The 24,288-nt window shown below is 43.4% G+C and overlaps 1 long non-coding RNA gene across 1 annotated transcript in view; it reads left to right on the top strand.

Moving 5' to 3' along the window:
• The first annotated feature begins 14,158 nt into the window (after positions 1-14,158).
• The window catches only part of LOC147440683 (uncharacterized), a 32,645-nt gene continuing 22,515 nt past the window's right edge, over positions 14,159-24,288 (top strand). The window contains exons 1-2 of the long non-coding RNA XR_015184281.1: positions 14,159-14,294; positions 14,421-14,505. This is a non-coding gene — a long non-coding RNA (uncharacterized LOC147440683). The remainder of the gene's footprint in view (positions 14,295-14,420; positions 14,506-24,288) is intronic.

The following is a 24,288-nucleotide window of genomic DNA, read 5'->3' as shown; positions in this document are numbered from 1 at the left end:
TTGCATCTCTCTTTCTCTTCTTCGTACCTTTCAAGCCATTTTTGCATCGGCGCTGAATTTAGTATACAGAACTTCATGATCTTTTCTCGCATGGCCAGGTTCATTTTCTTCGGCACCCCTTGCCCTTGCAGCTCCTCTCCCACCAGTCTTGCATCCTCCTCATCGCTCCACAGTCGAGGCATTTATGGGTCAGAAACGGATAGAAATTCGGTCGTCAATACAAGAGACTCTTGCACCAGCCATCCTTCTGCCATGCTCCCCTCTGGACGCGCTTTTTGGCGAACAAAACCCTTAAGTGTTTTCATGAACCGCTCTAGAAAGAATATCCAACGGCTATGGACTGTACCTGCCACTGCAACCTCATCTACTACATGGACGAGCAAGTGCATTTGGATAGTTAGGCAGCTCGTGTGGGTAGATACTTCTCAATCATGCAAACTGCCTCAATGGAGTTAGCCCTTGCGACTGCAATAGATTCCTCCCGTATCTCCTTGGAAGAGATCCACCGCACTAGCTCTGAAATCTTGTATATGCAGGTCCGCACTTTCTCCATTAAACACCCCTTGATCGCAATTGGAAGAATGAATTGCAAGAACTTATGCCAGTCGTGCGATTTCAATCCTGACAGTTGATCGTCACGGGTGAATGCTATCTTGAGACATCGCATATATCCTGTTGGCGTCCTGAACTCTGAAATCACCCTTTTCACTTCTCACTCTTCGTTTTTTAGCAATACCCATGGCGCTCTTGGAAGTTTTGTTTGGCCAGCTGCATTGGTGAAAGGCCATAGCTATGGCATCTTTCCAACTGACTGCAAATCATCTCGTTAAGCTTGATTGTCTTTCATTCCCATGATTGTCTTCTAGAGGAGCTCTCCCACATTCTTGAATATATGCATTGGATCCAGCAAATGGTTAATTAGTAGATCACCCCAGTATGGCAACGTATGGAGAATGGATAAACGTTTCATTCCTGGAACAGGTTGCTCCCATCAACGACGCCACTCTTGTACATGCATAGGACGACATTCGACACGACCAAGCTGACCTTCGCGCAAGTGATGGCCATCTGGTTGTAATTGATAAGGCACACAAGCCAAGTGCTCCATGACGAGCTTCTCAAGCCAAATGGATTGACTCCATCCATTGCCATGCCCAAACGCAAATTGCGTGGTTCACTCTTAAAATGTGGCCAGGTATCTTCAATGTGCCTCCAAGCCTTTGAATCAGCGGGCACCCTAAATGTTGCGTCAGTGGATCTATTCGTAGAATGACACCGCATCAACTTTGCAATGGAACCACAACGAAACATGCTTTTTATCCTAGGAATAATAGGGAAATGCCGCAACACTTTAGTCGGCACTGTTTCGCCAACTGCATCTTGTTTGTAGCGCATTGCTCCGCACTTAGAACACGATAAACAATCTGCGAATTCATTGCGAAAAAGAATGCAATCATTTGGACATGCGTGAATCTTGTTGTAGTCCAAGCCAACTGAGGTCAGAAGTTGCTTTGCGTCTGGCCTGGAGGGGGGCATTTCATTGCCAGCCGAGAGAAGTTGCTCCCGCAATAACCTGTTTAAGCCACATTAAATTAAAAAGCTCTCCGAGCACATCACCGTTGCAATCGGAAAATCTCTTTTGTAAATTACGTACCTAAACTAAGCAGTGAAGCTTGCATCTGACCACCCGTACACTGACTGAAGATTCAAAAATGCCAGACAAGTACGAAGCACAGATATTTTGGCGCCTTCATAGATTGGTTGACGTGCCAACTTCCTCAACATGTCTTCAAGAGATAGGCGCACGGCTTCTGGTGCTGCTTCGTTCGCGTTCTTCTCGCTTGTCTGGAAGAAGGCATCCAGCATCTCCTCCATGCCGTCGTCTTCTGTCTGTAAGCCCTTTTCTGCTTCCATCCGTGGCTCTATATTGGTCGGACCTTCACGCATAATCTTTTCTCTCTCTCTCTCTCTCTCTCTCTCTCTCTCTCTCTCTCTCTCTCTCTCTCTCTCTCTCTCTCTCTCTCTCAGATGTAGGTGCTATGTCGCAGAAATCAATGCCCGTTCCGTAGGAGTCGTATCGCAGATTCTGTACGGTTTCTCTAGCAAACTCTCCGTACTTGTGCACATGCTCATTACATATCCTACGCTTGCACAGGATTTGATACTTGCAGAGCGTGCACGAGCATGCAATCTTTTCCTCCATGTTAGTTGATGACGTTGCCATCTACAATGATTATGAATGTTGTTTTACTATATATATATATATATATATATATACTCCTCACAATGTAAACTACCTCGCATTCGCTAGTCTTGGCCAATCTCCGTACACCTTGGTCCAGAGGTGTACGGAGATCAGGACCACCAGGTCAAAATCTCGTCTTTATTGGTCAAATCCTATATGGGTAGACACATACGTGCACTCCCAGGTGTACATGGCAATGCATGTAGCAGGCAAAACCCCTTTGCCTCTTTTAGTTCCATAGTTTCTTCTCTGTCTACGTACCCTATCTCTCGTTCTTTCTCTCTCGATCTCTCTCTCGCTCTCTCTCTCTCTCTCTCTCTCGCTCTCGCTATCTCATTTTCTCTCTCTATATCCCTATTTTCCTATCTCTCTCTCTCTCTGTCTCGCTCTCCACTTCCCTATCTCTCTCTCTCTCTCTCTCTCTCTCCACTTCCCTATCTCTCTTTCTCTCTCTCTCTCTCTCTCTCTCTCTCTATATATATATATATATATATATATATATATATATATATATAACTCTCTTTCTCTATCTCTCTATTTCCTTTCTCTCTCTCCTCTCTCTCTCTCTCTCTCTCTCTCTCTCTCTCTCTTGCTCTCTACTTCCCTATCTCTCTACTGATCGAACGAGTGACTGAGCTAGGGAGATCTAGATGCCCATGACTGCGGAGGACTACACAACATCGACAAAGGCTGCATCAGAGGATCTAGCTAGGTCACTATGGCTCGACATGCACAACGCCCAGTCAGACTACTGACCATGGAGGAGATTGATGAGATCCGCCAGCGATGACAGATGCTGGATCTCATATGATCTACCTATCCCAGCTAGCTGGTTTAGCCGTTTAGTCCACACCCAGCAGTTTAGGATTCCATAATATTTTATTTTGCCATCTTCTTGCTCTGACTTTGTATCAGATCCATCACATTGTAACTTTCTTGTCTCATGTCTCATAGGTCACTTTGGCCTTTCGAAGACGTTAATATAACATTTCATTTCATTTCTCTCTTTAATTTTAATTTCCTAAGCATACATTAATTCTCTCTCTCTCTCTCTCTCTCTCTCTCTCTCTCTCTCTCTCTCTCTCTCTCTTCCTACACACACACACACACCTCTCTCTCTCTCTTTCCTACACACACACCGCTCTCTCTCTCTCTCTCTCTCTCTCTCTCTCTCTCTCTCTCTCTCTCTCTCTCTCTCTCTCTCCCTCTCTCTCTCTTTCCTACACACACACACACACACACGATGTAGAGAGAGAGAGAGAGGGAGGGGTTGGGGGGGGGGGGGGGGGGGCGGAGATGGACATAATACTTGCGCAGCAGGTTTCCGCCAAGATCTGAGCAGGCGAAAACGGTCCCTGCGCTCGGGTTTCGCTTTTTTCTCCCAATTTTTTTTGCATCGCTATACGCGTGGATATACGCGTCGATATACGCGTGGCAAATAAAGCATTTCCATGCGTATATCGACACACACTGCAACGCGTATATCGACGCACGCTAATTACATCGATATACACGTGGAAAAGCATGGCCGTCGATATATATGCGTCGATATCTTCATGTAGTGTTGTAGTGAGTAAAGTGGTTTTTTGTTTAAATCCTCAAATGAGAGAAATGTTTATCAATACCTTAGTGTTTGAGAGAGATGTATCTGAGCTTAGGCTTAAGCCGATTGAAAATTGAAATTAGCCGGTTGCAAAGGAAGGCAAAGTAGAAAAATCCGATAGAATATACTAAAAAATAGTTCGAATATTTTACAAATTTAAAAATTTCTACTAATATTTTCATTTTGTATTTTTATAAGGAGAAAACTTGCCACTTAAACAACTAGAGTGCTCCGTTAGCCTGCATAATCGGAAGTGGATAACAAACTGGTATAACGGTGCAAGCCGTCAAGGCGATTGCAAAAAGAGAGACCTTCCCTTTGGTGCCTGGATGATTATGGATTTGGTACCTGGATGTTTATGGAAATGAATGGAGAGCAAGGGCACCATTGTAATTACTATTTTGTTCGCATCGAAGCATTGAAGAAGAGTATACATTAGTAAAAAGAACATAGAAGTGAAAGCTGAGAGGGAGAGAGAGAGGGAGTGTGTGAGTGCGGTTATTTTAATGTCGACAAATCTTGTGAGCGTTAGTGAGTAGAAGTCACTCATATATACAGGAATTTATATTCTGTTTTGTTCTCATGCAAGCACTCAACAAGAGTATACATCCGTAAAGAAAATTGTAGAAATGAAAGGTGAGAGAGAGAGAGAGAGAGAGAGAGAGAGAGAGAGAGAGAGAGGGAGAGCTTATTATTTGTTTTACACAAATCTTGTTACGCTGGGTGAGTGTAAGTCATTGGAACGGTTTGATGTAAATAGTGTGGCAAAAAGTGCATGAATTAAGAACGGAACTAACCAAACGAGAGTTGGTAGGACTTTGAATGTAGCATGCAATGACTTCTTCACAATGAAACGGGCAGAACTTCTGTGGAGAAGAGGAGGAGGACTAGGCAACAACACATATTAGTGGGAGATTTTGATGCAGGAAGTAAGGGCTATATCGGTAAGATGCTCTTCAAAGTTGCGCGTGTGGCTAACTGGTTGACAAGAAAGTAGCGCGAAACGAATTGTTTAGCTGACTGAAGGTGGTTGGGGACCACGTTAGAGTAATTCAATTCTATAGTCTCGAGTAGGCCGAGGACGTACGCAATCTGCACGAACAACATACAATGGTGTTTTGTGGAGCAACCAGCCAGCACAGCGATGTCAATGGTGATTTGTCGACCGAGTGTATTCCAAGTGATGTATTGTGGATGCCATGGGGTAGGTGGCTGAACTGGCCATGGAATGAACTCACTCCATTTATGCATGTAGTGTCTGAGCACCCTCTCTTGCAAATGTGGGTAAAGACAGTATTGCAACTTATACATTGCAGTCTCAAATTCTGGCTGCTGCTCAATCAGATCAGCTGGAATCGGCCTACCCATTATAAACTGAAAAGAAACAGCATTTGAATCAAAGAAGCTGATAAGTAGTCAAGTCTGTCATAGTTTGAATGGAGAAAAAAAAGACATTGGTGTAGCCAATGATCAACGTTATATGACAAAGACATTGAAGAAAGCAATTGAATAAAGATGGCATAAGTTCGCAGCTATATTTTCTTGAATTTTTTCAAAAAATAATATTTTCTCAACCTTGGTGGATGTCCAGAACAAGCGTTATAACCTAATGCAGTTGTTGTTTTGTGTTGTTTAATATAGAAATGTTCTAAGTTTCTAGCTTTATGTATATTGGTACTAGTTGCTAAAGTGGTGATTTCAAAATTGTCCTCGAAAGGACCATGTGCTTACATGTCCGCTCGCATTCTCTTCGGAGGATTGCGCTTGTGCTGGCCAACGCGTTTATGGATATTATTCGTAACTCCGATATATCTCCTATCGTTTTTTGTGTAGCGTATACTATAGACTATGTATTCTTCCCGCAACGCTGTTTTTTCTGGGGTGGAAGGCCGATGCTTGTCTCTAGTTGTTGATGACTGTCTAAATCTGCAGTCCATGCAGATTAGTTAGGTCAATAAAAAAATGACGGTGCTACGGAGAAATGAATGGAAGCTAGTGACACTTGTTATCCATACTTGCCTTGGTCTACTGCAACTGGCTCGTATGGAGAGTCTGGTTAGCCGTAATTTACTGCCTTGTTTTTGTTGTAGTGTCATGCTACCTTCTGGATTGTGATAGGTGGATTAGTTGCGTTGTGCGTGTGTTTTTCCGCAGTCATGAAATTTGTCAAGATAGCGGCACAGTTCTCTTTAGTAGCTTTTGAAAGTTCAGCCAAATCTATGTTGTAACCAAACCGCAACTGCTCCATCGTGTACAATGTAATTCCTTCAGTTTTTGTGTCGAGGAGTTGTTGTGCTTCAACATTACACAACATACTCTCGCCATCCTCGTGCTGGATATCAAGCTCTTCAAGTATTTGCTTCATGAGACCTGCAGGATGTAGGAGCAAACTGGTTAGCGTAGAAGACAGAAGGCATTACATTTTTCTTTTCTAATAGTACCTGTTGTCATCCTATCTGTGTTTGGTGTGGCCATCGTTTGGTTTAGAGCTTTATATCTTGAGTCGCAGTTATTCATGAAGTTGCGACGGTCTTGAAAAGTATGGAACCCCTCAATATACGCATGGGGTTTCTCGCCTGCTGAGTTAGCCAATCTCATTTGCTTAGTCGTGAGGTAAAATCTCTTAGGTTCTATAATTGGTTACGTTTCCTTGGCATTGGTTGTGCATTGCTTGAAGAGTTGCACAGGAAGATGAGTGTTTGTTTCGCATGTGTATACATAGGTAGATGCAAGATCAGACAAGCGTGCAAAATGTATCGTGTTGTGATCCATTGTTTGATTCAGTTTTCTGCACGTAAAAATAATTATTTTGATGATCTCTTACAATAGTTCTGAAGCAAAAGATCCGACAAACGTCTAAACACAAACGAATGGAGTGAAAAAGGGAAGAGCAGTAAATTTACAGAAGGTGGTAGGGAAGATGTCTCAGCAATGCAACATATTGAACATGACAAGTCGATAGAAGAGAAGAGAAGCAGTTGAACTAAAATTTCAGCTTTGTATACAAGGTAGTCACAAGGTGATTCAATCAGTTTAACACAAAGAGGAATTGATACTGAAGAGGGGGTAGGAAACATTCACGTTTAGAATGTCAAAAATCTAGATGGTGTGAACATCTCTGGCATAGGGAGCTGTAGTAAATATATCTGGGTTCGCTCAGTGACGCGTGATAGCATCACGTACAGAAGGCTAGGGGCGAATACTTCTTTTACAATGAGCAAGATGTTGGTGTTGATTGTTGCGCCTTGGGACTTGTGTCCAGTCATAGCATATGCGAGAGCTATTGGGAATGTAGATTTATGGTACCAATGCCCATTGAATGTCCGCCTGCTATGCTTTGACCGTCGAAGTGTAAGTTTCTGTTTGGATGTGTCCAGTGTGACTTTGATTGCTTTTACGCCTCCTTCTTCATCTTCGAGGATTTCGTCTACGCGACATATTGATCCATTGGCTGCTCCAATTGTTAAGTCTATGTTCTCTGTTATCAGCGCCTTTGCTCCTTCTGCTATTCTGTCAATTGCGTGGAAGTCGGGATCTTCCAGCCATGCTTGGAGCTCAGGGACATTGTGTGCATTCGTCTTGAGGCCGATTTGGATGATGTGACTATGCTGATGGAAGCGTTCCAAGAGAAGGTTATTATAATTTCGAACGTCACTCTTGTGTGTGCAAATGATTGTCATATTCCTATCCATGTGTTGCTCTATTTGATCCTGCTTTATGATGTGGTCACCGAGCGCATCGTGGATCTCTTTCTTTGTGGGGAGCCTGACTCTTATTGTATTGAGGAACTCTATGAAAGAGATATCTTTTGCATGGCGCACTGAGCATGACATAACGTACGTAGTAGCAATGGACCAATAAGTGGAGCTTGTGATGTGGCATGAGTAGCATTGATCACTTTGATGCCTGCATAATGGCGGCAACTGTGCCAAATCACCGAACAAGAAGACCTTTTTATCTTTGAATGGGTCTAGTAGTGTGCCGTTGGTGACATTCACAATTTGTCGTACTATGAGATCAAAAGTTTGCTTTGTCAACATAGAAATCTCGTCTATGATAATCGCGTCTGCTTCTTTAATACTGATGTATCTGTCATTAGTTTCGGAGATTGACAGGGGATACTGTTGTGTGCGCACTGGTATCTTGAATTGGTAATGGACAGTTGTTGCGATGCTGCTTAACCTTGTGGCTGCTGCACCAGTCGAAGCAGCGAGTGTGACAGGTTTCCCTTGCATTATGAGTTGGCTTGTGATATATCTTATGAGGAAGCTTTTGCCACTCCGAGGAGTGCCTGTGATCACATGCAGTCCACCCTTTGCTGTTGTGAGCTGCTTGTAGATCTCGGCTTGTTCAGATGTCAGTGATGCGTTTTGGAGGTTTTGAAGATCGTTTAGAAGGGCAGAGATACGAGAAGACGTGTCCTGTCGCTCGTAGTTTGTTTGCACATCTGGAGATTGAAATGAGGCAGCCTTTGTTGAGGATGTCTTCTGTAGTATCATGTTGTGAAATTGGTGTGTTTGATCTGCCGTGAGCATATTTCGTTGTGTGTACTCTGTGATGTACATCTCAAGGTCCTCATCTGTCAGTATCAAATTTCTAAGTTTGCACTCAAGGTAGTATGACCTGGACGTGTTCTCCAGTGAGACCAGCTAGGATATAGTTCTGAAGGTGATGCTCTTCAGCAGCACGTTGTAAAAGAAAGCCTCCGGATGATGCCCTGGGTGAAAGTGTGTGAAACGGACCAGTCGATGTTGCCGCTGCAGTGCGATTGGCCATAGGTATTCTCCTTTGAAATACTTTTTTTGCCTTTGTTTTCCCTTCGTCACTATGTAATTCTTGTGGAAGTCATAGAATGTAAGCTTCTCCAGAGTTTGTGGTCGTGCGCAATACAGATCAACAGGGTGCAGCACGACATCGTTGTTGTGAGAGATGATTCGTTGTCGTAGTGTCGGGGGTGATGAGTCGACGTATTGGACGCTATCGCTCTTTGAAATGATTGGGATTTGTAAACAATTTAATGCCACTTCTGTTGCTGAGATAGGTTTCAACAGTAAAGAGGCTGAGATCAGCTTCAATTTTACAGTGTCAAGGCCACCTAGGCCTAAGCGCTCTGCATCTTTTGAGCGGATGTTGAGATGGCCCAGTGGTTCAGTTTTGAGTGCATACTTCAAGAGGTAGTAGGACAATGATGAATTGGTAACCCGTTGTATATTCATACGCGCTCCCCATAGCAAAAGCAGTGTAGGGTGGTACGGTGCAACATTTCTGTCTTCATGTCGGGGCCTAAAGTATTGCCATCTGTGATTTTGTTCGTTGAGGACTGGGTTTGGAATTGGCTGCGCATGAAATGGAAACCCGTGCTTACATACTCCGTCTCTTTGACCATGGTAACAACTTGTACGGCACTTGTGTAGTTGTTTCCCGAGTACGAGTTCTCGGAGCCGGCTTACTTCTGGCAGAACCACAAAGCTAGTTTCTGTCGGGATGTATGTAGCTATTTCTGCAGATAGTTGCTCTTTGTCTTCTTCATGCATCCACAGTATGACATGAGCATGCAATGATCCTCTGTTCTGGACCTCATATCTAACCAAGTGGTGTTGCACGTGGCCCAACACACCTTTCGCAAGTATATATTTGGACATAAGCAGTTGGAACTTACAGTGGAAGGTGAGGGCGCATTCGACTGGGCAGTCTGTCCAAGTGAAAGAGGTGTTCAACTGACGTGCAATTAGCTCGATCGTGTCAATCTCAGGCCATCTTGTATCTGTGACCTCATCGGCAGTGAAAGTCAAGAAGAAATCAGGCATTCCCCATTCGCCCACCATTGCTATCAAGTCTTTTAGGTTCTTGCGGTGCCACGAGCAGGAACCTGGCATGCTAGAAGGGGTGTTGTACCAAAGCACATGTCTCACAGTATCTTCGTCAGTTGCTGTACGATTGGACCTCTTGTAGTTGTCAATGTCCCTCTGCAACAAGCTTGTGTGTGTATTGTTAGCCAACATAAGTGCATGCTTTAGTTGCTACATTATGAGCAGGTATGGCTCGTACAAGGTGTAAACGGAGAACAGAGTCGATGCAAGTATCTTTACATATATACTGAAGTTGATTTTACCGTCATACTGGCCTTTCCCAAAAGGGAATAGGAATGGAAATGTTGCTGTCTCTGTTGTGATGTCGTTCACAAAGCTTGATGTGGCAGGCATGGCGTTGGGCTTGAAAGTAACTGTTCTCTCAAGCAATTGTTGACGGCCACAGAGCTGTAGAGAAGCAAATTCGTAAGTATCGCTAGGGGTGAATGCTCTTCTCCTGGCTGGTTCAATGATGTTTTCAATGATACCAAACATCAAACTTGTGTCAAGCTGCGCCATTAGTGCAAACGGTGCATTGTCTTGTTGTTGTTGAATGATCTTGCTCACACTCTCTTGACTTAGTATGCGCAGGCCAATCTTCTTATTCGGCCGTTCAGCCATTGACATGTACTTCTGTAGTACGAAGTTGTTCTCAAGATTGAATGCAAGTATGTCTGCCACTTGTGATGTAGCTAGATCTTGCTCTGTGAAGGTTGTTCTATGCTCTTTACTCCATGATAGCAGAGGGTTATCTAATATTGAACGTATGTCTAGTGTACCTCGTGCAATCGTTGTCACTGTTGAGATGGCATTGACAAATATGTCAATGACACTCATTAGCTGTATGTGAAGCCGATTTCCGTTCAGTATTCTTCTTGTGTAGTCTGGAAGTAAGGGCACACAATATCTGTGATGTGCGCTTGAGTTCTCACAAGTGGAGCACTGCACCCATTGGGTTTCTATTTGTGTAGCCTCTAAGCTGGATACCAGTAGACTGCTAGCAAACATTGCAATCGATGTCTCGTCTAGAGCTCGAGTACAATCAAAGGAGGCACTTCTTTGGATGAAAACAACACCACAAACAAATCATATGCTTAAAGGTCTGAATATCGATGCAACGTCTGAACTCCATCGGTATACTAAATTGACGATATCAATCCATGATTGTGAGCATGGTAGAAATCTAGCCTTCTTCTTGATTGAAGTGCGTTGTCTTGCTTTCGATCTGCTGAGGTGTATCCTATGCTTTCGGTGATGGTCCATTGAAGGCCTAAGTCGGACTCAATCTTAATGATTCAATGCGATGAGAACCTGGTGATATTTACTTACTAGTCACGTCTAAGCAACGAACAGTTCAAGCGTTTGAAACAACCATGTACTTGGTGCTGGATTGTGCTGTCGTGGGGTTTCGGTCTGCGAAGAGGCAGCAGCTGATTTCCCGAATGTCCCTTGCAAAGAATAAGTACGAAGCATTAGAAAAGCAATAGCACAATGTTGAAGGTTCTGAGAGTAATCTCATTATTTGTATGTGTTCTTTACTTCTTATGTTATAGAAAAAAAGAAAACGTGCTGGTGTCCCTGCACGGGGGAGTTTGCACAGTCCTCCCCAATTTTTATAATACGAGGGAACGTGCCATTCCCACGGCAGCATGCAATTTTCAGTGTGTTCCTTTTTACTGTGTCCTTAGTGTTCAAGATTTAAATGTGGCACTTCTTGCTCACCGCACACTAGAATATGTCGCTGTTGCAATGTAGAGGTGATGTGTCCAAGATTCTCTTGATCTGTTTGCAGTGAAACACGGTAGAGTTAGTCCCAAAGTAGTTTCGCCTGCAGAAACGAGCTGAGTAAGGTAGTTGAAGATGGACATGCACACGAAGCTGCTATGATTGCTACGCTGGGAAGGTGCAGAGGCTTTACTGTAGATGAAGGTCAAAAGAAATCACCGAACGATGTGACCTTTACAAGCTATGTGTATTCTACTTTACAATTGTGGGAGTAGACCTTTAGGCAAATAGCACTTGTTTGTCAATACCTACATGAACAGAACTATGGCCTTGGAGGCTTGGCACTAGAGTTTGATGATAGGCCCGGACCTTCGTGTTTAGAGAAATTGTATACCTACATGAACAGAACCATGGCCTTGCAGGCTTGGCACTAGAGTTTGATGATAGGCCCGGACCTTCATGTTTAGAGCTAAAGGTCAATTCTCTGTGAGGAACTAGAAAAGAAATCACCAAACGATGTGACCTTTCCAAGTGTGCGCTGTGACTAGCTCCGGTCTACTATCGCCATCTGTGTACTCCATGGGCCTCGAGGTCCTCCTACGTATTCTTGATGTGCGACCATCCACAGAGAGAGAAACAAGGTGAGGCTAATTAAGTCCAAGCTGGCTTAGACCATCATGCCTTGCATACATCTTTTACATATTCCATTAAAAGAATCTGAGATAAGAGTATCCAGACGCTTTGGGTCTGAACAACTACTATCTAAAGACTCATACCTTGCTTTATTAAAGCCAATATGTGTTGTGTCTTTGATCGGCTTTTGTACTTGATGAGTATCTCAATAATTGCAGTTGGTGGGTGCCTAGTGGAGGTCAGTATCACCAAATAAGGGGTGCCCATTGTTGTAGGTCAACTAGAGACACAGAAGGAGAAGATTGTGTCTTGCCTGCCCTTAAAGACCCCCCCTCTGTTCTAGAACAATAAGTCAATTCCCTGAGAGAGAGAGAGAGAGAGAGAGAGAGAGAGAGAGAGAGAGAGAGAGAGAGAGAGAGAGAGAGAGAGAGAGAGAGAGAGAGAGTTAAGGGGGAAAGTTTGAAGAGAAATCGTGTGTGCGTGTGAGAGTTGAGTGATGAAGCCGTTTTCTACTGTGGAGCTTCTTCTCTTTATTGAGGGGTGGAGGCAGAATGGTATGGGCGCCACTGGCAGGGTTGAGCACCAGCAGGTAATGAGCTGAGTGGTCATAATGTCCACAAGGGTCGAGATCACCATCAGGGCCCAGAGGGCAAAAATCATGCACATCTCCTGAGTATCCGTCATCCAAGGCTTGAAACAGTGCACGGTGATGAACAGACTCAAAGGGGATGCATACAAAGCAAATGAGGCCACTGTCATGATCCTGACATCCCACGGCATGGAAATCGTCAAAGGTCAAGGGGTCACTCGATCTTCCCCTGTTGACAACAAGGGGAAAAAAGGGCGCCCAAGGCTGCGAGAGCTTTTGAAGATGTAACTTTCAGCAAGGATGCAAGGGAGTACCAGGTGTGCGAACCACAATCGAACGCAGCTAGCTCGCACGCCAAAAAAGGCCTACCTTCAACAAATCTAGCCATCACAAACCATGTCTCATGGGCGTGCCTTGCAGACCAAGCTTTAGCGAGCATTCGCGAGCTCACCACAGACTTCCAGAGCTTACACACTAAGAGAAGAGTTTGAATCGTTCATGCTGTTACAAATGCCATGATCAGAGAGAGAGAGAGAGAGAGAGAGAGAGAGAGAGAGAGAGAGAGAGAGAGAGAGAGAGAACCTGTGTCTTTTGACGAGCGCTTGCTGCTTCAATTTGTTGACGAGGGAACCTGCGAACTGCGAATTGCTTCTGCTGTTTCTTATTTGACACCGTAGCTTTTGACGACGCAGCTTTTTAGAGCGTTTCAGCGTTGCGTTTTTTTTTTGTAGCGCTGCCCACATGGCTTAGCTTTGTTGAAACGACTACTACGCTAACGAAGTAAAAAGGACTTTTTCAAAAACTGCATCATAAGATCAAACTCCTCTGAATATTTTGTTTAATGTTTTGATCTCTAAAGTCATTTTCAAGCATGCAGAGAAAGTAAATGAGAAAGTAAATGCTGCCTAGCATTCTAAAACAATAGAATGCAAAGAAAAGTAAAGAAAGAATGTGAAATGAAAGGTAAGTTTTTATTATGCACTGAAAACTATGAAGCCCCCCTAACCCAATCTCGTTTATAAATAACACGGGGTCCAACTCGGGGGATCAATGGCGGGGGCGAGTGGACGGCCGCGCGCACGATTTGGGCCGTCGGATCGACGCAACGGGGGGGGGGGGGGCTCGTTGATAACTAACTCATGGGATCAACGACGGAGGCAAGATCAACCGTTGATCGCGTGCGTAGTTTAATAAAAAAAACGATATTCCTTGCTGGGCGTCCCGCCCTTCGAACCCACGACCTCCCGCTCCGCAGCCCACAGCCTTAACTACCTGCCCTATCGCGAGTTGCTGATTGCAATGCGACTTTGCGTAATGAAAACCCCCCCCCCCCCCCCCCCCCCCCTCCTCGTTTATAAATAACACGGGGTCCAACTCGCAAGATCAACGCTAAGGGTTTCTTTTAAAAAGCCAAAAAAAAAAGTGTTACAGGATGAAAATGAAAATGCCCTTTCTGTTTAAGTTTCTCACTAGGGAATGCAACAGTACAATTTGCAATTAGAGGCGCTCTAACTATTAGTTATGACATCACATAATCACGTGTCCTCTTGCATGTGACTGTAATATGAGCTTTTAACGCTCCATGCGATGATGCGAAGTGGCCTACAATAATGGCTTCGAGTCTTGCCGAACGGCTGCCTGCAACCTCATGTAAGACTCTCTCTCTCTCTCTCTCTCTCAAATGGGTTCCTTGCTCACCTCAAGCTGTTTGTCGGAGCAACTCTCACACTCATATTGAGCGCGCAAGGTAACCAGACGAGCTTGGAATTCTTGCAGGCGGATAATGCTGAAACGAGGGAATGTGGCTGATGAGACTCCTCATTTCTTTGCACCTCAGGACTCAGACGAAGGACAAAAGAAGGTGAGGGATCTCTTACCTCACTCACTCAAGATTAGCTTGCAATGGCACCTTGGAAAATCATTTGCTTGCTGCTTTTGTTTAATTTGGTCATGGGTGAGCGCTTTGAGAATCTCTTCTCTTGAAAAAAAAAACCTAACAAGGGGTGAGGACAGGTTGGGACTCTATCCCTACCTCTCTCCCAATTGTTATTATGTGGAACAAGCTAGGGCTCACCCAAAACTTTCTTTTTCTAACAAGAGAGACCCGTTTTTGAGTTTGAAGTTTGAAGAATTTGCCGGTTTTACACTAAATGTCGGATTTTTTTAATCGATTTCTTTAAAGGTGTGCTCTAAATCTAGTCAGGACTTTGCAATATGATCCAGTTAAAAATACAATAAAACTGGTTTTTTGGACAATTTGACATTTTCGATGTTAAATTGTCACTTGAATAGTAAATAATTTTGTAGATGATCAGTGTCATGTAGCTCCTTGTTGGAGCAGTGTCTAGGTGTATGGGCATATGTAGATAGTTTTGTTTGGTCGGTGGTGGAAATGCCATGCTTCTATTGCATCGAGAAAACTCGACTTGAGTGGCAAAGTTGATTAATAGAAGTGATGTACGGTTGATTGCTTGTCATGCCAAGCATACATGGTTTATGATTGTTGATTTGATTCACCTATTATTTTGCAATGGTGGTTATTATGTCGCAATGGTGGTTTATAGTAAAATTTTGGACAATGGTTCCCATTCCAAACCTTCAATGAATATTGGGGTGTATACTTTTTCTTCAGAATTCTAGGTCATTGATGATACACTTAATTTATCAGTTGACTTAAAGAGAGAGAAGAAGAGGGAGAAAGGGAAGAAAAGAAAGAAGGTGAAAGCCTAAATCAAGTCAAAATTTAGGAGGATGAAAGGCTAAATCAAGCCAACTTTTATGGTTGGTCTTGTCTTTCAAGCATACATGCCTTGCAATTGTTGACAAGAAAAAAAGTGACACATTTTGTAACATTGTCTCTTTTAATCAAGGTGTGCTAAGTTTCAAGAATAAATTTATTCCCAAGGTGATCGCCAAAGTGTTTACAGGGATTGAGAAAGATGTTGCCATTCTGGAATTATGGTTCTTTACATACTTACCCATCTTTTTTTTTTTTGCCATACTCACAATCGTGAGTGTAAGAGTTGTAGTATCATAGGAAAGAATGTACGTGAAGCCTCAAGCACAATCTCCTCCTTGAGGAGCCAAAAGATTGGCGTGTGCACATCTAACCCTATGTGCATGTAGACAACCTAACTCCTACTACTAGGGTTTATGATAGTCTCTAATCATGCAAAGCCATAGGGAACGCCCATTTTTGAGCTTCCCGTCTCCACTTGCCGTCCCGTCCTCTTTTTTACACTAAAAATCCATTTGAGCCCCGTCTCTGTCCCCACTCATTGGGATGCGTCCCTTGTGGTTGTGCTTTGATGATCTATAAACACTGTGAAAGCTCCTCCTTCGAGGACCAACTTGCTCCTTCTCATAGATGTGTGCAACCCTCTGTTTTCTAGAGAACATTATACTCTGCTATGACATGGCCCTCTTGCATGGCCCTCTTGCATTAAGACTGCTCCCAAAATGTTACCACAAACATCATAGTAAACTTCGAAATGTTTCTACAAATCTCTCTAAAACCAACATAGAACCCTCTGTGTTCTAGAGAACATTCTACTCTTGTAAGCTATGACATGGCCCTCTTGCATTAAGACTGCTCCTAGAATGTTACCACAAGCATCATAATAAACTTCGAAATGTTTCTACAAATCTCTCTATAATCAACATAGAACGTGTCTTCAATTTTTCCTTGGGTGTCTTGAATGTTGCAATTTGTGAGGGTCCCATGGTTTGAATGCTTGAAACATTTTCTAGCACTTTGGTGCACGAGACAAAATATGTTGAAGTATGATGAGTGTTTTGCGATTTTCAGATTGTTGTACGGTCATGTTGTTAGCACATGATTGGCTTTCTCATGTGCATATGCTCTTCTCTCATTTCCATGTGCTCTTCTTTCATCAAGGAAACTTGTAAACTTTGAGAACGATCCTAGTTCTTCTTCATCTTCTAGTTCTAGTTCCATTTGTAACGAGGATGAGAAAAGACGGTCAAAGCGAAGAAATCATAAGGAAAGCAAGCTCAGAAAGCACAAAAATCATTCTAGTAGTTTAGAGGACACCTCTTCCATCGAATAACATCATTTAACGAGCAATAACAATCTAGCGAGGGATAGAAAGCGAGAAGAACAAAACGAGTGAGGGAAAAAATTGCTTATATCAAAGAAAGTCCCCAAGTAAATTACGTAGTTAAAAAATTGCTCAATACTTGCTTTTAGAGTAAAACGATGAGTTTCATAAGATCAATGTTGAATGTTCTTAGATGTAGAATGGACTACAACCTTATTGAAGGACTTGTACCGAAGGTCAAAGGAGTCATAGCTTCAATATGAGACCTTTCAAAAGAAAAGACACATTAAAGAAGATAATAACTAGTATCTTTTGAGAGACACTATAATAAACGTCAACCACCCCCTTTTAAACTCTAGTTACTAGAAATTATCTTTAGAATTGTGGAAAAAGATTGTAAACGCATGCACTCCATGCAAAGAAAGCAAATTAAAATCATATTAACATTTTTTCTCCTTTGTGGTGCTTCAAAGCATTATCAAATGACTTATGATTTGCTTATGTTTGAGGCATTCCAACATCCAAGAAATCATACTTGGAGCGTGCTCTTTAAGCTATACGCAATTATAGCCATCATGGGCCATGAGCTACATCAAGCATCATTACATTGCATATACTCTGAATCACAAGAAACACGCTTTCTATCTTTGATCCTCAACACTAAGTGACGCCTATATTTAAGAGGGGAGGGGGTAATGGATAAAGAGCGGGGAAGTTCATGCACGAAGATAAAAAAGATCGCAGCCGTAGATGTTTGCTCAAAAACTAAACCTGGACACACACTAAACGTGGACTGCTCAAAAACTTAACCTGGATACACAGTAAACCTCGACAACGTGGGCAATGCATATGAACTCACAATATTACATTCTAAAAACGGTCTGGGATACACAATGTGCGCGCGGGTGAGGTGGTTAGCCCATGTGACCCTAAACGTGGACCCCGAGGTCACGGGTTCAAATCGCAACGGTGCGTCTCGTTTTTCGCATCGGCCAGGGTTAGTGCTCATTTTTTCGGCGGCACGCCTCGTTTTCTTGTTGGCAGGTTTAGTGCGCCTCGAGATCCTGCCCCCCAACCCTGACCGTCGATCCCATTACTCTCCCCCTTTTTCGCATCGGCTAGGTTTAGTGCTCATTTTTTCGGTGGCACGCCTCGTTTTTCCTGTTGGCAGGTTTAGTGCGCCTCGAGATCCCGCCCCCCAACCATGACCGTCGATCCCATTACTCTCCCCCGCATTAAATATAGGTGTTACTTAGTGCCAAGGATCTTTGATTCAAATTTTCAAATGAAGCCTTGGAATGGCTAGCATTGGCTATGCTATAGCATCTTGAAGAGCATAAATGGTGCCATGATAAAGCATTATTAACTTGTAATTTGTGTCATATGATAAATCCCTCTTTCTCCATGTTTGAATTCTTCTAAAAACATTCTCATAGGTTTGTTGGCACCGTATCGTGAAGGGAGGTAGTGCTAAATGGTTGGTTTCAATTGTACTTGAACACCCACTTCTTTCTTTTAGAAAGTGAAGGTGAGAGTACCTTTTTATATTAGAGATGTAGTGGCAGCTTCAAATTTGGACATGACCGATTATATTCCACTTTTGATGCTTCGTCTAGACGAAGCGCCCCATTGATTCGTCATCACTCTGTGCGTCGACCTCGACACACCGCCAGCATGCTAGCTACAGAATTTCTCCACCTTTTGTTTTCATGGCTCCGCGGTCAGCGTGATAGTGATGGCCATTGTTGGTTATTTTGCCTAGAGTGAAGCTCCTCAACTATGTATACTAGCTATGGTCTTTGAAGACGACCTCTTTTTCGATGCAAAAGAGGAAGGAGACGAGGATGATGATGACCACGCAAATGAAAATTTGAAGAGAACTTTGAGGCGCAAGTCCTATGAAAAACCACTTGTCTGAGTTGAAGACTCTACTAAAGGAAACCTTGGGAGATGCAAAGCCCAACTTGGTCATAGACAGGACCGAGAAGTGCTGTGCAATCTACCCGACAGTACAATGGTTCAAGGGATGGGAAGCTCTTCTTGGCCATGCAGAGACCTTCAAGAAGAAGAGGAGACATCAACACAGAGGCTATGTCGAGGCTATAAAAGAAGCCCTACAAGCGTACATCTTGTAGCAACAGTGCCCCTACAAAGATATGCACTGCATCTTTCAACCCCGAGGGTACCATCAACCATGTCATTGTGTGGCCTCTAATCCTCCTCGTTAAGGCCATGGATAGGGGGGTGGCCTTGCATGAAACAATTGTTGATGTGCTGAACAGAGACGTCCCTAACATCTCCATACCGCAATTCATTCAGGTTCGGAGCTCTCGAGGCTTGCTGATGTTCAGAGGTGAGACAGTGGCTACCTCGAGGATAAGGGAGTATCAAAATTGTTTTCTAAGCTCAACAAGCGAAGAGATCAGAACTTGAGGGTCCTTGGATACGTGCCCCTTGTAAGGCATGGAAGTTATGGACCGTGGAGGAAATTGGTGAATTGGATTGAGGAAAGCTACTATTTAAGGGTTCAACAGGACCAAAAGAAGGACAAAGAGGTATTAAAGTCTGTGTTACCTGCACTTTTCACTTTTCCAGAAGGCTTTCATGGAGCTTCTATACAACTTTTCTCAAATCAGTACCTGGATGCTATATATTTTGATCCGATCCAAACATCGAGCATATAACTTCGAACAAATGCAAACATTCAAATCTGCCAAATATGCAAAATGTAGCCGTATGCACATTTTTTAGGCACAAGTTTAGTTTTGCAGAGTCTCCTCATATTGAGCTTTTATGTGCTCTTCTCTACATGTGGAGGAAATGAAGAAGCTAGTGGAGGAAGGAAAGGTGAAATATCTAGGGCTATCCAAGGATTCGTCATCAACCATACGATGGGCCATAGTGAAGGAGGCCGGAGTCTTTTGGAGACGGCACCGAGAGTCGTTGACTAAGCGAACTAGCCGAGATTCCAGGGCTAGGCGTGCTATTAATAACAAACCTAAGGCATTCCTTAGGGTTAGAGATCTGGACCCTAAGTCGGCCGAAGGTAGAGATGCGTCGAATGCTTACGTTCAGGCACAAGGCCAGGCTCGCGCCTTTCTCAGCGCCAAGTTCATGAACAACTAGCGAAGAAAGGCTCCGACCTCCTGCGGCAGCGAAGAGAGCACAAGAAGCTTAAATCTGCGAATGTTGGGAAAAGTTCCAGAGTGCCAACTAGTGCAACCCCTTCTGGATAGTGTGGGGGTCTTACATGCGAGCGAAGAGGAAACCCTTGAAATTTGGCAAGGGCATTACACCAAGGTACAAGCTTGGATCCCAAGGCCTGACAAGGTAAGCCTGTCAGGATGCGGCTGAGAATGACAGAGGTGAATGACCCTTTCACGTGGCACAAGGCCAGGCTCGCGCCTTTCTCAGCGCCAAGTTCATGAACAACTAGCGAAGAAAGGCTCCGACCTCCTGCGGCGGCTAAGAGAGCACAAGAAGCTTAAATCTACGAATGTTGGGAAAAGTTCCAGTGTCAACTAGTGCAACCCCTTCTGGATAGTGTGGGGGTCTTACATGCGAGCGAAGAGGAAATCCTTGAAATTTGGCAAGGGCATTACACCAAGGTACAAGCCTGGATCCCAAGGCTTGACAAGGTAAGCCTGTCAGGATGTGGCTGAGAATGACAGAGGTGAATGACCCTTTCACGTGGTCGGACCTTCGCAAGGCTTGCCAAGGACTGAAGCGTCACAAGGCGGCGGGAGTGGATGGTATCCCACCAAAAATATCAGAGTTATCCAATCGATTTTCGATACAGGGGAGGTCCCAACTGAGCACGCCGCAGTAGTGCTCATTTCGATCCCGAAGAAGGGAGACCCCACGGTTACGGATAACTACCGAGGTATCTCTCTCATTAATGTAGCACTCAAACTTGCCACTATTTTAGTGACGCGCATCGCTAGGACTCTGGAAGAGCGCGTTTTCTTCCTGAAGGGCCAAGTGTGCTTTCGATTTTGTGAGGAGTGCATTGGACAAGTCGCATGCCTAAAGGAAATTGTCATTCGACGAAAGAATAATGGAAGACCCACGTACATAGTATTTGTCGATTTTCGGAAGGCGTACGGCTCTGTTCCGCACGAAGCCCTTTTCACTAAGCTCGAGGCCGTCGGGGTGGGAGGAAAAGCCTTAACGCTTTATTAAATCCCTCTACAACTACTCTCAAGTCTGCATCAGAGTTGGTGGCCGTCTCTCTAGGCTCATCAATATCGAAAAAGGGGTCCGACAAGGGTGTCCTGGGTCACCCACCTTTAACATCTTCATCAATGATGTTATAAATGAGGCAGCAGAATTCGGAGTGGACATTCCTAGATTAACCCAGAAAATAGTGCTTGCAAATTTTTTGAAATTCCTTTTTCCATGCGCAATTGACACATCACCTTCTTATAGATTCAAGAAACCGCAAGTATAAACTCACTTGACACCTGGAGTTGTTCAATCCTTCTATAAGATGATCAACGGTGCTATGGCGTCGACGAAAACCCATTTGTCTTTTTGCACGCTTTCCATTCTCTTTAGCCTAAGCACTCAATTGTATCTCCATTATGCATTCAAACAACTTCGCCATAAGCGACTCAATCATTATAGTTTGGTAGTATTTACATTCTTTACATCTCCTCCTTTATGCAAAGGCTTGATCCAATTATTGCTCCAATCAAAAGGCATACCATGTTGAAGTGCAAGGTTGGAACATACCACACATCCACTCATGTGTAAAATCTCATATCCATTTAATCATTTCCAGCTTGATACCTTGAAGGTTTCCCTCTTTGCGAGTGGCTAACTTTTCGAGCCCATCGCACACATCTTCAATAGTAAAAAAATAGAGCATACATGGGAGTGAACCATAAAATGCCATCTTTTCAGCATTAGGTTGCTCATAAAGTTATGTACAATGCGTGTAGATTCAAGTTACCAAAACTCTCAACCCGCTTGCCTCTCAAGTTTCTTTATAATCTTCATGAAAAATTGATGCTTTGACTTTCCATCTTCTTCTCTTCTTTTGAATCATGCCTTGTATGTATGCAACTGACTTTGATAGTTGTCTTTGTCCATAGTTGCATCAAGCTTTATCAAAGACTTTCGAGCATCTTGACATTCTTTATCTAACCCATAGTTACCGGGGAACGCCCCCTAGCCCCCGTTCCGGCGTTCCGGGGGGCAGTTCCCTTCCCGAACGTTCCGGAACGTCCCGGAATGTCTGACGTTCCGGGTGACCAATGCAAACCGGAACGACCGTTCCGGAACGTTCCGAAACGCCCTCGGACCGTTCCGGAATGCCCCTGGAACGGCCAACGGCTACAAACAAATTTGGCAAAATTTGAAAAAATTGAAGTAAATGTTTGGGCTTCTTTTGAAAGTGTGCAAGGCCTCAAGGACTCATAAAATGCACCCCCCTCCCCCTTTCTCTTCACAAGCTAATCCTCAAGGCTCAAGCTCTCTCCCTCTCACTCTCAAGATCTCTCCCTCTCAAGACTCACTCTCTCAAGGCTCAAGGCTTCAAGCTCTCTTCCTCTCCCTCCCACTCTCTCAAATCTCTCCCTCTCCATCTCACTCTCTCTCTCTCTCTCTCTCTCTCTCTCTCTCTCTCTCATCATCTAGTCATAGCAAGGTTGAATGGTCTTCAAAACGAGTTTTTTGTGAGTATTAGAGTCAAAGCACTCTAATACTCCTTGTATTTAAACACAAGGAGCTAAAAATTGCACTATTTGGGTGTTTTTTATACCTCCCATTCCGCGACGTTCCCGTTCCGGACCCCTAGCCGTTCCCCCGTTCCGCGGGGATCTCGTTGCCGTTCCCGTTCCGCGTTCCGGGTAACTATGATCTAACCACCTTTTGAGTGATCCATCTTTGTTGATATCATGGACATGCTTCATGGCAAGGCACTCTTCGACACAAGAACAAATTACTTTCTTGAAAGCTTTCCATTTAGTTTCCAATGGTGCACATATTGATGACATCCATAACTTTTGCTTAACCATTTCAATATACATTGGTGGTGGTTTGAAATCCAAACATAGAGATAACTTCTCTTCTTATCATGCTTAGTTGTTTCTCCACATGTAAGGCCAATACATAAAGTCCGATGGTCTGATTCTGGGGTCCATTGCGATACATGATAGCTAGTCAATCACACTATCTCTATTTTGTTTTCTACATGTAAATCCATCGGTTCCACTCCACAAAGATACACCATTGGCAATGATCGTACCCGTGCTATTACATACATGTAAAAGTAGCTTTTAGTTGTGATCCAGCTCTTTCTCATCTATCATACAAGTGAACTTCCTTCAACTCCCTTGAAATATATGGCATATCAAATTGTTGGGTATCATGTTGCAATGTTCTTGTTCTAGTACTCATATCGCCAAAGATAATAGCATTACGTTTGCCTTTGAAATAAACAATGTCCTCTAAATAAAAAAATGACTGATAACTACCCATGCAAGCATAAAAGAAGGCTACATGATGAGAAATGTAGCAACCGGCTCCTCTTGATGTCATAATTTTGAGCCATACATAACATTTGTGTTTGTCGTCTTTCACAATTGATATAAAATCTTCCAAATCTTTTTATAACCATACATGCTACCCCTCCTTTCCATCTTCGTTGCTTGAGATTATTTTCTACATCACTGAAAGTACATTGTAATCCTCCAATCGGTTAATCCTTTGTGTATCATGCTCTCCAGTTCCAAAAAGAAGTACGGCATGGGCTTTGTTTGTTAGTTCATCTATGGCAACTTTTGCATTTCATGGTATTCATTGCAATTCTAAAATCTTACTTTCAATTATAACTTGGCCTCATATGTCGCACATTTTTATTTTCTCAAGGGACTTGCCTCCTACTTGGATACATTTTCTTCATGTAAGATCTTCTTGTTTTACTTATTTCTCTCCTCATATGCCTTGCAATGCATATTTTGTTGCTTAATAGGTGTTCTTCACATACAAAGCATTTTGTATCCCTCAAATAAATCCAACCATTATCAAGGATAATCTTTCGTTTGGTCTCATCCGGCATGGTGCAGACAATCGGTCGTTCTCCTGAGTGAGAAACTCCTTGCTTACCCACCATATGTGCTCCATAAACCATGCCATGCCAAAGTGGGTTTTGAAGAAATCTTCGATAATAATGGAGAGAGAGAGAGAGAGAGAGAGAGAGAGAGAGAGAGAGAGAGAGAGAGAGAGAGAGCCTTCCTTGGAGGTTTGAAGCTTGCTTGCCACTTCAATACACTAACCTTAGTAGATTGATTGATTGATTGATTGATTGATTGAGAGAGAGAGAGAGAGAGAGAGAGAGAGAGAGAGAGAGAGAGATTATTATGCTACTTGCAAGTTCCAAAGTTTGGCTTTTTAACGCATCCATTATCTTACAAACGGCAACGCATAATAATACAGAGTATACTCGGATAAATAGAATTTGTCACTTGATATCGAAGTCTTTGAAAGAGTGAATCGATACCTGTTCACATAATTCGTGACTCGCTGATGCTTTGTTTGATAAAAAACAATCCCAATCTTCGCTGATGCCTTCCTCAAAG

Source organism: Adiantum capillus-veneris, chromosome 15, assembly GCF_014529385.1.
Source record: "Adiantum capillus-veneris isolate H3 chromosome 15, ASM1452938v2, whole genome shotgun sequence".
Lineage (NCBI taxonomy): Eukaryota > Viridiplantae > Streptophyta > Polypodiopsida > Polypodiales > Pteridaceae > Adiantum > Adiantum capillus-veneris.
The sequence above is the reverse complement of the archived record's forward strand: the minus strand, read 5'-3'. Positions and strand labels throughout refer to the sequence as shown.